The following is a 16,611-nucleotide window of genomic DNA, read 5'->3' on the forward strand; positions in this document are numbered from 1 at the left end:
GCCACAGCAATTAATTGAGCAGAACAATACAGAAGTATTTAGGCCAGGAAACACCACATTCCCTAAGAGTATGCATAGGAAGAGGTTTTGGACAAGCTGCTGTGACCCTTGTGTGACTACTGCCATGTGTCACAAGCCATGCAACTGAGGCTGAGGTGGCTGCCCAGAGAGAATTTTCTAATGCAAGGGAGGAGTTACAATAGCAAAGTAACACATAGCTAGCTAGTGCCCTCCACATTAGCCCTTGGTTTGTTGGGTAAATTGGACAAAAGGTGTGATGACATGGGCATATTGGCTTGCTGCTGCTGCAACTAAGTTACATTTAAAGAGCCCTTCCTGGGATCTAAAGACTTGGAATCCATGGGAAGAGTCTCGTGCAGAAGAGGTCATATATGAAGGAAAAAAAAAAAAAAAAAAAAAAAAAAAAGCTCTGAGCAGTGGTGACACATGCCTTTGATCCTAGCACTCTAAAGACCAAGACAGGCGGAGCTCTGAGTTCAAGCCAGCCTGGTGTGTTCCAGGACAGTAAGGGATACACAGAGAAACCTGGTCTTGAAAAACCAGAGAGAGAGAGAGAGAGAGAGAGAGAGAGAGAGAGAGAGAGAGAGAGAGGCCCATGATTCAGTATGCGGGTGGGGAACTTAGCAAAGGCTTGAGCTGCTTCAGTTCAGTACTTATAAGCAAGTGAAAGACTCTCTGCCTCGCTGTGAGATGTGGGGGAAGATGGAGTCATCATCAGGGGTGTAGAAGCAGAGAAACTAATTTAACAGCTTATGCTTCCTCCGGACAAAGGTGGTACAACTTGGTGTAATGCTACAGAAACCCACCCCTGATGACAGTGTAGGAAGACAACAAAGCAGAGGCTGCTCAACCATACCCCGGGCAGGTTTGTGTCAGAATACATCTGAAAGGCCTCTCAGATTTGAGAGGCTGGGGGCGGAGCTTCTCTTACAAGCTAGGGTTTGTATTAGGGCTTGCTCAAAGGGCTGGGCTTAGGATGGAAAGATCACATCAGTGGTTAAGGTAGGAGTGCTATTTGTGGTACTGACTTAAGTGACTTCTAGGAAAGCCGAAACTGTTATGAGGAGGCAGTGTCTATTCATGCTGGAATGTAGTCATAGGAAGGGAGGGGCTATTCGTGCTGGAATAGGGTTGCCTCACAGGTAAGTTCTTGTTCTCTCAGACTGGCTCATTCAAGAGAGTAGGGAAGCTTGGTTTTCAGCAGCTGAGGACCCGTGAATGTCAGGAATTGGAACAATGCAGGAAGTCGGGTGCCACCGAGAGAACTAGACACAAGAGAGGCACTGTCTGGTTTCCAGTTTGTTGTTGTTGGTTTTATTTGCTTGTTTGTTCTTGTTTTATTGACCACATACAACTGTGCTTATGGGAGAGTTGAGAAAAAGGCTAATTCAGCCAGAACCTCAGTGCTGATATAGAGCTCTTAAATGGATTTGCTGAGCCCCTGGGTGGGGAGATGTTTATGGTATAGGAGAGACTTTGATGGCCCCTGCTGACCTAGACCAACTTGTGAATAAGGTTCTAAAAATGCTAAAGCAATCAAAAGGGGAGGAGGGAAGGCCAAAATAGACAAAGGGGTTTGTCAGTTTCTTAAAGGCAAGTATGGCAGGACTTCTGTTGAGCTGAAGTTCCTAAGGATAACAGAAAGCCCGATGTTGCGCTGGTAAGCTTCTGGAAGATTTCAAAGCCCAAAGAATAGTTCACAGATGTGACTGATAAAATAGAGAAGGTGATGGGACTGAGGAGATACTTCATGTGTTGTCGGGGTCCGCAAGAATATGCAGTAGATGACAGCTGAGATTCATAAGGTTGACTCACCAGATGAGTAATTACCTGATGGAGGATAAACTCATAAACAAAGTTTATGAAAAGACTACTGCTTATGAATAACGGACTGATTCTAGCTATAATTCTCTTGTGTACTACCATGACATCTCCCCTAAAATTGCCACGGGATTCTTCCCACAACTGTTGGCAGGTGTGTTCCTCATTTATTGGGCACTGTTGTCCCTGTAAATCACCAGAAGGATGATTTCTTCCTATACTGTGTGATTTTTAAAAGTGTTTATTTACTTGTTATGTAAACAGTGTTCTGCTTGCATGTATGCCTGCAGGCTACAAGAGGGCACCAGATCTCATTACAACCAGGTGGTTGCTGGGAATTGAACTCAGGACCTTTGGAAGAGCAGCCAGTGCTCTTAACGGTGGAGCCATCTCCCCAGCCCCTAGTATACAGTGTAATTTTGGTGAATCAAATATGCCTTTATAGTTAAACCTTTGTTCCACAAAACCATGAGAATCTTAGAAGCCTGTGTTTCATCATTAGGTAGCTGACAAGGCAATTAAGTACAACGAACTAGACCAAGTGTCTCTGTGAATGGATTGTAAGTTAAACCTTCACAGATATTACTCAAGAGCAGAACTGCAAGTGTCTTGTTTGTTGAATCAGTCTCTTAGACACAAAAGAGGCCTAAAACTGCTATGCCAGTTTCTCTTTTCAGGTCTAACTGATAATGTGGACCGACAGCACTCCCTACTCAAATTCCTTAAGCAATTAACCTCTAACCTCAGTTTATGGTACAAGATGTTAGGCTCAGCTAACTGTTTTTGTTTTAGTCCTGAAATTTATGTGGGAAACAGGAAAAAGCAATTAACCAACTAACCAAGTCTGGGTAACTGTGGGAAAGGCTTCACAAATGGCCGGGACTGCAGAAGATGGTCTGACCTCACAGCCTTGAATGAAAAGTGATAAGCTTCTCTCCTGTAAGTTCCTCTGTGTGCTCTGGGGCTGCATGCAGGGTAAGGAAAGTAGATTTGGGATGCTTTCCAATGCCAGCCTTTTCAAAAGTGCGGAACGTGTCCCTTGCTTTACACCTGCCTCCAGCAGGTTGCCATGGTTACTCACAAATTGCTCACAGATGACCCCCAACCACACAACTTCACTTTCCTGTTAGGGCTGTGGGAAAAACTGCCACCTTTGTGTCTTGTTACTCGCATAATGTTAGTTTATAAGTTTTAATACACTTATAAATGTAGAATAATACACAACTTTTTTTTTATTTCTTTCTTAGACTTCTCAATAATTTAGCCTTTCTCCTCTGTAACCCCTTGTAAGCTATCTCCTTAATTGATAACATTACATCTGAACTCATCTTTACAACTGCCCACTTATTAGAAAGCTAACATGTTCATTTAGCATGTGTCCCTTATCATTTACTCAAGGAATGCATTGTGACTCTGAGAAATAGCCTTTGTAACCCTTTTATTGCCTACAGTTTGTTGTTGAATGTGTATATAAGCTGTGTGAACGAGAAGCAAGAAAGAACAAGGAGCTGGAAAGAATAAAGTGCTTGACCTTCAGATCATGTATGAGTCTCAGATGAAAAGCTTTCCTAGGTCCCACTGCTCTGAAGGCGTTCTTTCTGCAACCCTGGTGCAATTCTGGGAGCTGGTTTCACAGGCTGCAGCAATGTGTTAAAGGTGTTTACTGCGAAAGCACAAGGACTGGAGTTTAGCAAACAGATCAAACCGTCTGCAAGTGAAACGACAAAGCTTGTCTCAGGAGAGTGCGGTTCTGTGCCCAGAGCAAGCCATGCACATTTTCTTTTTTTGCAAAAAGATATGCTGAAGGGCTCCCCAGGCATCTTGGCATGGCTTATGAAGGTGCTACTGCCTCAGCCACAGCACTGTCCCAGAGGCAAAGATCAAGGGAGCCAGCCTGAGTGACAGGGGCAAGCAGCTCGTGTACGGCTTAGCTTTGGGATGAGTCAAACTGCTGGAGCTGGCCCCACTGAGAGTGGGGAGATAGATACAAGGCTACTTCAGTTTCTCAGAACAGAGGGGATGTGGCTGATGGGAAATGATTATGGGTTATGGAAAGGTGAATAAGGCAGTGCCCCATCCTTACCACCCTACCCAGCATTAGTATTGCTCTTCCAGAGATACAATTAATACAAGAAATGGAGTCTTTCTTTGCTGCGTAGCTTCTTGTTACTTATGTTAGCTCCTGACTCCTGAGGTAACTGATACTCATTTGGAATGGATAGTGGTGAGGCCTTCAGAGAGCCTGCCTATAGTTCTAAGTGGATTTCATTACATGGGTGTATTAATATTAACCTTAGATAGAGTGTCTTGTAGATTTGGAAAACATCTAGAAAAACAGTATAATTTTTTTAAAAAAAGGATACTCTGCATGGATGAGAAAGGCATGTTCCAAAGCCATAGGCTGTTAAAAGACAATCTCAAGACGTGTGGTGGTGGTGCACACCTTTAATCCCAGGACTCAGGAGGCAGATGCAGGTGGATCTCTGTGAGTTCAAGGCCAGCCTGGTTTCAGGACAGCCAAAGCTACACAGAGGAAACCCTGTCTCAAAAACAAACAAACACACACACACACACACAAAAACAACCCCCTATCAAACCAAATGAACAAAACTAGCAAGCAAAAAAACCCAAACCAAACCAAACCAAAACAAAACAAAAACAAAAACAAAAACAAAAAAAAAAAGAAAAGAAAATCTCAATGCCAGGAATGAGGTGTCTACCTATGAGCTCCTGACCCTGAGGCTCCTAAAACACAAAATGCTATTATGACAAGCCAGAACTAGTTGGTAATGTATTGCTGAAGACTTTGATTGCAGAGCATGGAGAAATCAGGGCGGGACTGAGTTGGAGCTTCCCCCTATTGGCTGATGTTCAAAGTGCTGGACAGTTGGTGCCATGAAGGCTGCAGGGGGAGAATGGTCACCAATAATTCTGCTCATCTGTGAGCTTGGTTAGTTACACTAGCCAAACATCAGGCAGGATGTGACAGCTGGTGCAGTGGTATAGGCTGTTATAGGTACAGCAAACAGCCTTCTGGTCGAACTTAAGGCTTGCTCCACAGGATGGGATTCATGCCAAGTAGTGTAACCCAGGACAAACACCTACAGCTGGAGGCTCTCTAGTGCAGAATCAACTGCTGTTGTTTCATTGAGTGGTTGTGATGCACTTGTCAAATTGTCTTTTAACACTTGTGCCTATGCCCGTAGACTCTTAGTGCTGTCTACTCAGCTGTGGAAGAAAACTTACAATGGGTAATGGTTCCTGATGGAAAGAGTCATAACTTAAAAGATAGAATAAGTGACTCCTGAGGTGGCATGACTACCCAATGCCCAAAACACAACCACGGGCATGTTACCTCTTCCAAGGCTCACAGGATATCGCAGAAGAGGGCACAGAAAGAACGTAAGAGTCAAAGGAAAGAGGTGGAGCGTTACTGAGGCTCTCTCCTCTGGGCACGGCACGATGGCTGTTGTGAGTACACCATGCTGGAGACATAGATGGACAAGTTTTTGTCTTTCCACAATGTCATATTTTATTAGATAACAATAAATTCAAGTGGTACAGTGGTTTCAAAGGCACAAATTTGCTAGATAGCCCCACCTACCCTGGTAATCTGGTCAAGATGGTACCAGGTTCTTTTATTCCAATTTTAATTACTGCTATTAACTCTCATATCACATAACACATAGTAAATCTCTGTATGTATGGGAGTTACAGGGTTAAGATGAATTGAACAGACTATGAGAATGTTCAAGAAGTTTCAGAAGTGAGCTGTTAGAAATGCAATAGAATGTATTGTTAAGGTAATGAACTCAAACTGACTGCAGGGAGAATCTGTGACTATTTGACTGAGAGAGAGTCAGGGATGAGAGCAGAGTCAGCTGCAGAGACGAAAAGGAAGATTGAGTTCTAGAGCAGGAATGGCAAGTTCAGGTCCAAATGGGTGAGTGGGTGGACAGGAAGACAGCTGAGTAGGTCATGCCAACAGTGGGGATCTGGGACTGAGACACATGGAAAACCCAGGGACAGCTAGAAGCATTCTGTCAGCCATTCTTCGATGTACATACCAGTTATGAGTATACCATATAGCAGATGACAGGTCTGTGGGCCCCATGCCGTCATAGTGATAGGCATTGTCTTAGGGTTACTTTTGTTGTGATGAAACACCACGCCAAAGGCAACTTGGGGAGGAGAGGGTTTATTTGGCTAACACTTCCACATTACTGTTCACCATTGAAGAAAGCCAGGACGGGAACTCAAACAGCAGGAACCCGAAGGCAGGAGCTGATGCAGAAGCCATAGAGGAGTGCTACTTACTGGCTTGTGTAGTTGGTTTATTTATTTATTTGTTTGTTTGTTTGTTTTTTACTCTTTTGGGGCCCACTGCCTAGCTTCCAAATAAGTACATGGGGACTTATTCTTACTTACTAATGCCCAACCTTAGCTTGGCTTGTTTCTAGCTTTCTTTACTTAAAGCATCCCTTTTGTCTCTGGGCATTTGCCTTTCTCTATTCTATATTCCTCTCTTTCGTTCTTGTTCAGTGACTGATTGTGTGATAGGATGGCTGCCCCTGGTGTCTCCTTTTTTTTCTCACTCTTCCCTTCTTCTCTTCTATTTATTCTCGACACCTGGCATCTCCACCCATTTCTCTCTCCTGCCTAGCTATTGGCCATTCAGCTCTTTATTAAACCAATCAGGTGTTTTAGACAGGCAAATAACACAGCTTTACAGATTTAAGCAAATGCAACATAAAAGAATGCAACACATCTCTGCATCACTAAACAAGAATTCCACAGCATAAAAGTATGTAACACATCTTTAACTAATATTCCACATCAGGCCTGTTTTCTTATAGAACCCAGGGCCATTATTCCAGGGGTAGCCTTACCCGCCATGGGCTGGGCCTCCCATATCAATCATTAATTAAGAAAATGCTCAACAAGTTTTTGTAAGGAGTACGGTTTTTCTGCCCGCCGCCTGGTCTTGTCCCACCGCCGCGCCAGCCCCAAATAATACACAGAGACTCTGTATTTGATATTATGTTGTTGGCCAGTAACCTGTTTCTTATAGGCTAGTTCTGTCTTAAGTATTAACCCATTTCTATGTATTTCCACGTGGTCTTACCAGCGAGAGGCGGCTGGCGGTTCTATTCTCTCCAGATTCTCCATCTTGACTCCTTTACTACTTCCTATTTCCTCCTTGTCTCCTAGTCCCTCCTATCTTCCTTTCCTATTGGCCAACAGTGCTTTATTCATTAACCAGTATGAGAAACATATACATAATGACATCTCCCATCAAGTTTTCTCACAGCCTGATCTTTAGGAGGCATTTTCTTAATAGAAGTTCCCTCCCCTCAGGTGACTCTAGCTTGTGTCAAATTGACATAAAATCAGCTGGTACAGTTATCTACCACTTTTTAGGGTCCAAGTAAGGGAATTAAACCTTTTCCTAGGTCTGGTGAGTCCAATAATCATGAGCCTGGTTTTCGTGATAGGAGTTTCATGTTCCCATGTGCTTCACAGTCTCAGGTCACCCCAATACATTTATAATCATTTCTACTCTCACAAATAAGTCGTTTATCAGTCTGTGCCACATAGGTGGTACCAGAAGATGATGGCATTTGGGCAAATATCCCCCACCATGCATAATCATCCCTTCAAAATGGAGTAAAATTTACTTGTGGATCCAAGCATGGTGACACACTCTTTTAATCCCAGAACTTGGGAGACAGAGGCAGGTGGATCTACAGAGTGAGTTCTAGGACAGCCAGGGCTACACAGAGAAACCCTGTCTCAAAAAAGCCAAAACAAACAAAATACAAACTGCTTGTGAAATGGTGTCTGTCAGGACAGAGCACAGTCTGAAAACTATCATCTTACACAATGTGGTGTAATTTAGAGTAGGACACAGTTTATCTCCACAGTGGCCACATTAGAACCAGGTACAAGCAACCAAGCAGAGGAAGACAGAGGTAGTTAGGTCCAAGGCAATGCGAACAATAGTGGAGCTACTGACACCCCTAGCAGAAGCAGAGAGGGTGGGGTCTCAGGATCCCCACTGGGGTATCCAGTCATCACTCCTACTACTTGCCTGGCTCCTAGCTGCAAGTGATCTTGGGAGGTATTAGAAAGTGTAGAATGTGGCTGGGCGGGGTCCTCTAATCAGGTTCCATGAGGTTGTTATCCCTGATGGAGCAGAACTTTGGAGTCACTCATGCTCCTTTAAGTAAACATTTGTTCATACTCTGTAAGGTCAATAAACTCACTGGTTTGCCAGGTTGGACGTTGATGGGATTCTGCTTGTCAATGCTCAAACATAATTCTCTGCTCAAAAGGGATAAAAGATAGTTTATTCTGACCCAAATACAAATGATCATAGTTTGGGAATGCAGATTTAGGGCACCCCAAATTCCACATTCCAATGTTTGATAACTTTTTTTTAAATAGTAAGAGAAAAAAGAAAGTAATAATAATTAAGACACTTATAAGTACATTGGTAGACAGACCGGAGAGATAACTCAGTGGTTAAGAGTACTGACTACTCTTGCTGAGGACCCAGATTTGTTTCTCAGCACCCACATAGTAGTGGCTCATGACTATCTGTAACTCCATTTCCAGGGGATCCAATACCCTCTCTTCCCTCTGTGGGCACCAAGCATGTACATGGTTCATATCTATACATGCAGGTAAAACACTTATACACATAAAATAAAAATGAATAACAACTTGAAAAATACATTAGTAGGGCCTGGCAGTGGTGGTGAACCCTTTTAATCCAAGCACTTGGGAGGCAGGCAGATCTTTTTGAGTTCAAGGCCAGGCTGGTCTACAGAGTACCAGGACGGGCTCCAAAGCTACAGAGACACCTTATCTCAAAAAACCAAAACCAAAACCAACCAACCAAACAAACAAACAACAGCAACAACAAAAACCCCAACATTGGTGGAAACATCAGGCATGTTAAAGCCAAATGGGGAAATCTCTCTTATAGGCCTCAGATCTACCTTACGGCATTGTTAGTCCTTTGGTTTGTGGGAGTCAGGTATCTGCTGTACATTCCCAAAGATTTACCTAGTGGCCACAAAGATGTTAGCTCACACACAGAAGAGAGCAATACACAGCTATTGAAAGGACTAAAGGTAATTTGTCACTGGATTTACAATGTTCCATTCTTTCAAATATTTCTAATTGGCTAATGAGACTTGCAGAGGAGTCAGTGGAAGGCTCTGTCCTTTCTAGGAACCTTCATGCATATCACAAGTTAACAAAACTGCAATGCTTATATGAGTCTGATCATATGATTCTCTAGTAGCTTCACCCAGCCTCTTCTGTAGGGCCAACCCTCTTCAACAGTTTCTGGGAATACATTCAGATTTACAGAACATAATTCAAGTGACTATGTTCTCAATTATCTCCAGGATGTTTCATAGTACCATTCTACACGTGAACAGGATAGAAACTAATTCACAATAAGTAATAAGTACTTTTGAGCATTAAGGTTCACAATCTGGATTTGGAAGTTTACTCCAGGTTGTAGTCAAGTTCTCAAGCAAGAAAACCTGGCTTGCTGCATTTGCCATATGTAACCCATAATAGCATGCATGTAACTGTTTGAGTCACAGCTTTGACAGTGTAGACCAAATGAAACTGGTTCAAAGGAGAGAGCTTGCATATGTTTGTAATGTGTGTGTGTGTATGTGTGTAGTGTGTGTATGTGTGTGGTGTGTGTGTGTATATGTATGTGGTGTGTATGTGTGTGGTGTGCATTGTGTAGTGTGTGTGTATGTGTGTGGTGTGCATGTGTGTAGTATGTGTATGTGGTGTGTATGTGTGTGGTGTGATGTGTGTGTTATGATGAGCTATGTCATTTAGACACACTGAAGTCTAATGGTACCCTAGAATAGCAGATGGACTTGGAGTAAAGGCTGAGGCTTTGCTTTCTCTCTCATGCCATGCAGGCAGGGAAGCTTGGATTGGCTTTACATTTGGTTAGGGCCATTGGATGAGGAATTGGAATTGCTGCGGAATTGATTGAGATGAATTGATTAGGACGACTTGAATTGAGATGAAATGAAAGGAGAATGAAAACAGAGAGGAAGGGAAAAATAGCTCAAGTTCTTTCTATTTCTAGACCTATAATCTCCTTCTAGTGCCCCCTCTGATCACCATTCTATCTGGAAGACAGTCGGCTGGAATAAGTGGGAAACAGGTCTCAGAAGGGTGAGGAGATTTGAGCATATAGGCTATTGCTGTCTCTCCAGGAACTGGGCCAGTATTTATTGTTTGCATTAACGAAGGGCATATACGTGCACATTAAGAGTGTCTGTTCAATAACTTGAAGTAGTTGCAGCCTTCCCATTTACAGCCTGTCAAAACAGCTCCATCCCTCACTTCTCTGCCACCAGTTACTCCTGATGTCTTTTTGAGATGTGTATTTTGACAGTGTAAATGATGTATAATGAAGTTCAAAGGAGAAAAAAAATTCTTGTGGGTGGGTGGCAAATTATTTTGAATTGTGTGAAATTTTTCAAATTACTTCTTCTAGAAGTGACCAAATACTAGTAAAAGTGTAAGTCACACAGCACCATTGTGTTTGGAATTCAGCTTGCCTTTTTTGAGGCACACATTTAAATTGTGAGATAATGACAAATGACTAAAGTACTACTTTTCAGGCAGAGACAAGCCTGTTCCCTGTGGACTCACCCTTGGTTGTGTTTCAGAGAAGAACAGGCTAGACTTCCATCCCCACTACTTAGAGTCCTCTGGCTGTGAAGAAGGTGGTAATACACATTTGTCTTCTAGAGGGTGAAGGGGTCTCCCAGGCAGTATTGACTGGGTTGAGATTTTGTGCCTTACCCTTGCCTAGTCACGATGCTGCTGTTGGGTTTTAGGCATTTCTTGTATCAGAGCATGAAGGTAGGGTTTAAATGAATCCACCAGACTCAGGAAAAATGCTAAGTAGGTATTTATTAGGGAAGCACTTACACAGACAAGAGTAAATAACCACCGTGGTCTTCCTGTTCCAGAAGATGCAGTCTCTACCCAAGAGTGCCCAAGCCAGCCCTTCCTTGACCTTAAATTGGGTCATGCATGTCTGCACCTGAAACCACATCCAAAGGGTGTGACTACCCCCACAAGTTCACTGGCAAGGCACACATACATATGACCTTTTCAATTAGTGCTTGAACTTGCAGCTTAAATATTACTTAATTCTGTAAAGTTCACAGCTGGAAAAATGACCTTGGAAATAATTCATGGTTCGGTTCTCCCATTTACAGCCATGGAAGCGGACAGATGGTTGAGTAGGAGACAGATAAGGGTGTGATCAGATTTGACTTCAGTATCCTAGCCTTGTTTCCCTTTCCTCAGGCTTATCCTGAGCCTTAAGAGCAACAACAAATACAGAAGACTTCTTCACACACGACATAAGGACTGAACTCAGTGGCTTGTGCCTGCTAGGCAAGCATTCTGCCATTGAGCTGCAGCCCCTGCTCCTATTGAGTTCCCTCCATCCCCACAAATGTGTTAATGTGTTTCTGGCTAGTACAAATTTCATCTTTGTCTTCTTCCCAAGATCTTTAGAGTAAGAGGATAGAAAGGCCTGGCATGAAAGGAAAATTATTCAGGGGTATAGAGTGAATAGAAACTCATCAAACTTAATTACAAATTCTTTAAAACTAATTTAAATTTTGTATTAAAGTATCTCCAGTGATACAGAAGACAGACCATAAGGTAACAAGGGGAAATTCATTAAAATGGCTCCCTAAAAAGTGTAAATACTTTGAAACTCTGTCTCAAAAAAAAACCAATCCCCTCCCCCCCCAAAGTTTAAATACCCAGTACATGGCAGCTCACAACTGTCTGCAACTCTAGTCCCAGGGGTCCATCTGCCTCTTCTGACTCTGTAGGGCATCAGGCACACACATGATGCACACACATTTATGGAAGGGTGGGAGAAAAATATTTAATAAAAGAGCAATGATGGGAGATGTCATTCTGTATATGTTTCTCATACTGGTTAATAATAAAGCACTGTTGGCCAATAGGAAAGGAAGATAGGAGGGACTAGGAGACAAGGAGGAAATAGGAAGTAGTAAGGAGGAGTCAAGATGGAGAGTCTGGAGAAAGCAGTATGCTGCCGGCTCCCCGGTAAGAGAAATACATAGATCAGCAGAAATGGGTTAATAATTAAGGCAGAGCTAGCCGATAAGAAACAAGTAACCGGGCCAACAGTATTGTATCAAATACAGAGTCTCTGTGTATTATTTGGGGCTGGCGCAGCGGCAGGACAAGACCGGGCGTCGGCGGGCAGAAAAACCATACTCGTTACAGAGCAATGAATTTATAGGAAAACTAATTAACTTAATTAATTTTTTGTTTTTGTTTTTGAGAAAGGGTCTTGCTGTGCAACTCAAGCTGGCCTGGAACTTAGTATGTAGCTCAGGCTAGCCTTGAACTCATAGTGATTCTCCTACTTCTGCTAAGTGTGGAATATTCCTTTACACTGTGTGAATATGTGTCCTTGTGATTGGGTTAATAAAGAAGCTGACTGGTCAATAGCTGGACAGGGAGAGGTTAGGCAGGACCCATAGGAAAAAGAGAGCTCGAAGAGTAAGGGGTGGAGTCTGGGGAACCAAGGGAGAAAGAGATACGAGATGAACATGTCATGTTGAAAGAAGGTACCGCCACATGGCCGAGGATAGGTAAGAAATATGGACTAATTTAAAATGTAAGAGTTAGCTAGTAACCAGCCTGAGCTATCAGTGGAACAATTATAATTAATAATAAGTTTCTGAGTGGTTATTTGGGAGTGGCTGCCAGCAATTCATTACTATTTAAAACAATGAATTTTTATTGTCTTAGTTTGGGAAAATTAGAACAAAATAGAACAAAGACAATGATTGTTACAAAGGACGTGGAGAAAATGTCCTTTCATCTGCACAAAGCAGAAAGGACTTTTAAATCAGAAAAAATAATTTGAGGACTATATCGAGACTTTTAGGAAGCCAGAGTAGGAAATGAAACAGTTCAAGAGGCCACATCTGAGAGACTTCGGCATTCCGACTTCTGAATAGTTAGACACCCGAATAAGTGGAGGGGACAGAAGGTGCTGAACCCATAAGGGTACAATGACTTTTGGAACCATTAGGTTATTAGGCTTGAAAACAGAAAGAGATATATATTCTAACAGAGTAATTACGGACATCTGAGGGAAAATTACTATAAAGACTCTGTTCTCACGTGCATTCACTGTTTTGTTTAATTTTCCATGGTGTAAGATGGGTCTTAATGATTAACACACCATGTCCCTTGATTGTAAGATGCAGAGAAGTCAAGCTGGAAGTGAGCTAGCAGCTGACTTCCTGCTGTCTAGCTTCCATAGTGTTGGAAGGAGCTATGTAGGTTGTTGCAGGAGAAAATGCCTCAATGGTCTTACTCACCTGTAAACTCCATGAACAGCAATACCAACCTGACAGGCAAGCTGAGCACATCTTTATACTAGTGGTATGACTGCTATAGCCACTGGTTGGTTTCAAGACCTGCTCTATGGAGGAATTCATAACTGGTATAAATCTGATTTAGAAATAATCCCCCAACAAAAACCCCATTGTTAAGGAAATCATAGGCTTGCTACTGTAGTTTTAGCTAAGTTGACACGGCATCACATCCTGTTCAAATATTTATGTTTATATGGATAGATGCATGTTACTTTTGCCTTAATCAGAGAAGTTTCTTTTTCAGGTGAATGTAGCGACTCATAACTACTCATGGTGCTGAGAACAAGATATGGTTGAATGCTCAGCCCTAAACAAGACCTTTATACCATCTTTCTTAGGCTTAGGGAACATGGGAAGGGGGGTGGTGGGAAGAATGTTAGAGCCTGGGGAAGGGGAGAGGGGAAGCAAAATGTTATCTTCTGGGCATAGCTGGTTCGTCCATTAACTCTCTGCAGTTGCAGTTGCTTGCATGGAGTCTGTACTGTAACGGGCCAGTTAACAGTCAGGCGTAGATAGGAAGGGCCTCATAGTGCTCTATTCCTCACTGCTGGACTTTTGGTTACCGATGGATTATGGGAGAAGGAGAGCCACTACTTACAGTTGTGGGTGAGCCTACCCCATTCCAACATATAGTAACAAACTTGTAGTAACACAGATGGCCCTGGTTAAACTCAGTGGGTCCCAAAAGAAAGCAAAAAGTCATCTAGGCTTGTATGGAGGGTTGGGGACTGATGGAGATGGGAGGAAGATGAGAGAGGATTAATCATAATACATTATATACATGTATGAAATAGTCAAAGAACAAATTTAAGTTATTAAAAACAGAAGGTGGAGCTCAATAGAGTAAAACAACACACATTGACCTTTGGCCTGTGCACCACATATGCACACACCCATACAAGCACATACGTGTTACACACATTAAATTAAAAACCCAAGAGTTAAATTTTTGCTCCAAAGAATATTGTGCTAAATTGTTATGTTAAAATTATATAATATTAAAATAATATAAATTTATATTATGTACAAAATTAAAATATTAATTAAAACCAAAAAATGATAGCTAGAAACACTCTTGAAATCCTAGCACCTATAGTCTGAGGAAGGAGGATCATCAGTTGGAGGCCAGCTTTCAGAGACCCATCTTAAAACAAACAAACAGACCAATCAAATACTTCCTCCTGAAAGACCAGCATACCCTTAAAACAAACAAAAGTGAAATATATATGGGATGAGTAATAGAAGTAGAACTGAATTCTTCACAGTATTGCATGTAATTAATGAAAAAGTTGTGTGTGTGGAGGGGGAGGGAGACTTTTGTGGAGCTGTGATCAAAACACTGGACAGAAACAAATGAAGAGGGCAGGTGTTTTGTGTGTGTGTGTGTGTGTGTGTGTGTGTTTGTGTGTGTGTCTTATTTTTGCTTAGTTCCAGGGTTCAGCCAGTCACTTGGCACCGTGTTTCTGGACTATTGTGAGGCAGAACATCATGGCACAGAGGAGAATACTATACTGTTTACCTCATGGCAGAGGAGGAGGAACAGATAACAAGCTTGGCGGGAGAATCACATACCCGATGAACAATGCCTCTACTGATCTTCTTCCAAGCAGGTCTCATGTCCTAAAATTCTCAGTACCCCCTAGACAGTACGACCAGCTGAAGATGGAGTCAGCATAGGAACCTGTGGAGGACATGTCAACTCAAACTATAACTGTGTATGTAGAAAAAAGTGGAATGCTGTGTGAGTGTAGGTCAGACGAGAACCTTGATGGTTGGTGCTCACTTTTCACCTTGTTTGAGACAAGGCCTCTCCTTTGTGTTTTGTGGTTTGAACAGAAAGCTATGATCCTCAAGCTTCCATGGATTTTTCTATCTCACATAGAGGGCCTGGCTTTATGTGGGTTCTGAGGCTCAAACTCGGGCCCTTGTGCTTATGAGGCAATCACTTTCTGGCTGTGTCATACCTCTATGCCTCTTTAAATATTTTTAGATTTTAAATGGTTAAGGATTTGCTAGTGCTGCTGAATCCTGGGCAGAGGTTCATGAACTATATCTGGAAAGGTAAAAAGATACTGCAGCCTCTGTTTTTCAGACAAGGGGGCTGGGTGGATGTCACAGGCCTAGGGAAACAGGAGTGATAACAGCTCTACACACTGCACTCTTCGATGGCTTTTGATGTTGCAACCCTGTGTGTATGTGTCACACCAGTTACAAGACATCTAGGTACCATATCTATGTGTACTATACTGTATTTCTGGTTTGAAGTTGCCTAATGGTCTGAAGATAGGACCATTAAAATTGATACAGCATTGGAAAATCTAGGATGTGTGCTCACTGCTACAGATGGAAAAGGATGGGAAGCAGAGATAACACCAAGGCTAGAAGGACAGTATGCAGGGAGGCCCTGCCCAGGAGTCCAGCTGAAGCAGTAGAGACTAGCAGAGTTTGGGGCTAGGGACCAAAGGAGGAGAAAACTGTGGTGAAAAGGATAAATGGAGATGTGGTTGCTTGAATAGAATGGCCTCCATAGGCTCATATGTTTGCATGTTTAATAATACTTGAGAAGGATTAGGAGGTGTGGTCTTGTTGGAGGAAGTGTGTCACTGGGGGTGGGGCCTTGAGGCTTCCAAAGCCAAAGCCCAGCCCAGTGTCACTCTCTCTTCATGCTGTCTGCAGATTGGGATGTAGAACTCCATGGTGCTACTTCTCCAGCACCATGTCTGCCTGTGTGCTGCCAACTCATTATGATGATAAAGGACTAGACCCCTGAAACTGTAAGTGAGCCCCAACTAAATGCTTTCTGGTATAAGAGTTGCTGTGGTCATGGTCTCTCTTCACAGCAATAGAGTATTGCCTAAGACAGAAGATATGGGAGAGAGAGAGAGAGAGAAAGAGAGAGAGAGAGAGGTAATGAAGGCCAAGAGTATTTGGTATGGTACAATGTGAGTGGAAATTGAAGCAAAGACATGGAGTGATGTTCTAGATACATAAAATGGGCGTGACAGGAAAGCTGGGAACTGGGGAACCTATTGGGGTAGATTGCTGAGATCATTGTGAACTGGAATAGGGGGACACTTATCAGGTTGGATCCAAGCCTTTGGGATCAGTGGGTAGTGCTGTGGTAGCTGGAGATTTTAAAATTCATATTCTCATATTTATAGGCTCGGGTGTTGCCAAGATTTACAAGTTCTGAAAGCTGTGACATCTGAGAGAGAATTCTCCTGAACAGTAGGCAACTAAGACTGGGACTCTTGGCACCTGTATGTTAAAT

This window comes from Phodopus roborovskii, unplaced genomic scaffold, assembly GCF_943737965.1.
Source record: "Phodopus roborovskii unplaced genomic scaffold, PHOROB, whole genome shotgun sequence".
NCBI classification, from domain to species: domain Eukaryota; kingdom Metazoa; phylum Chordata; class Mammalia; order Rodentia; family Cricetidae; genus Phodopus; species Phodopus roborovskii.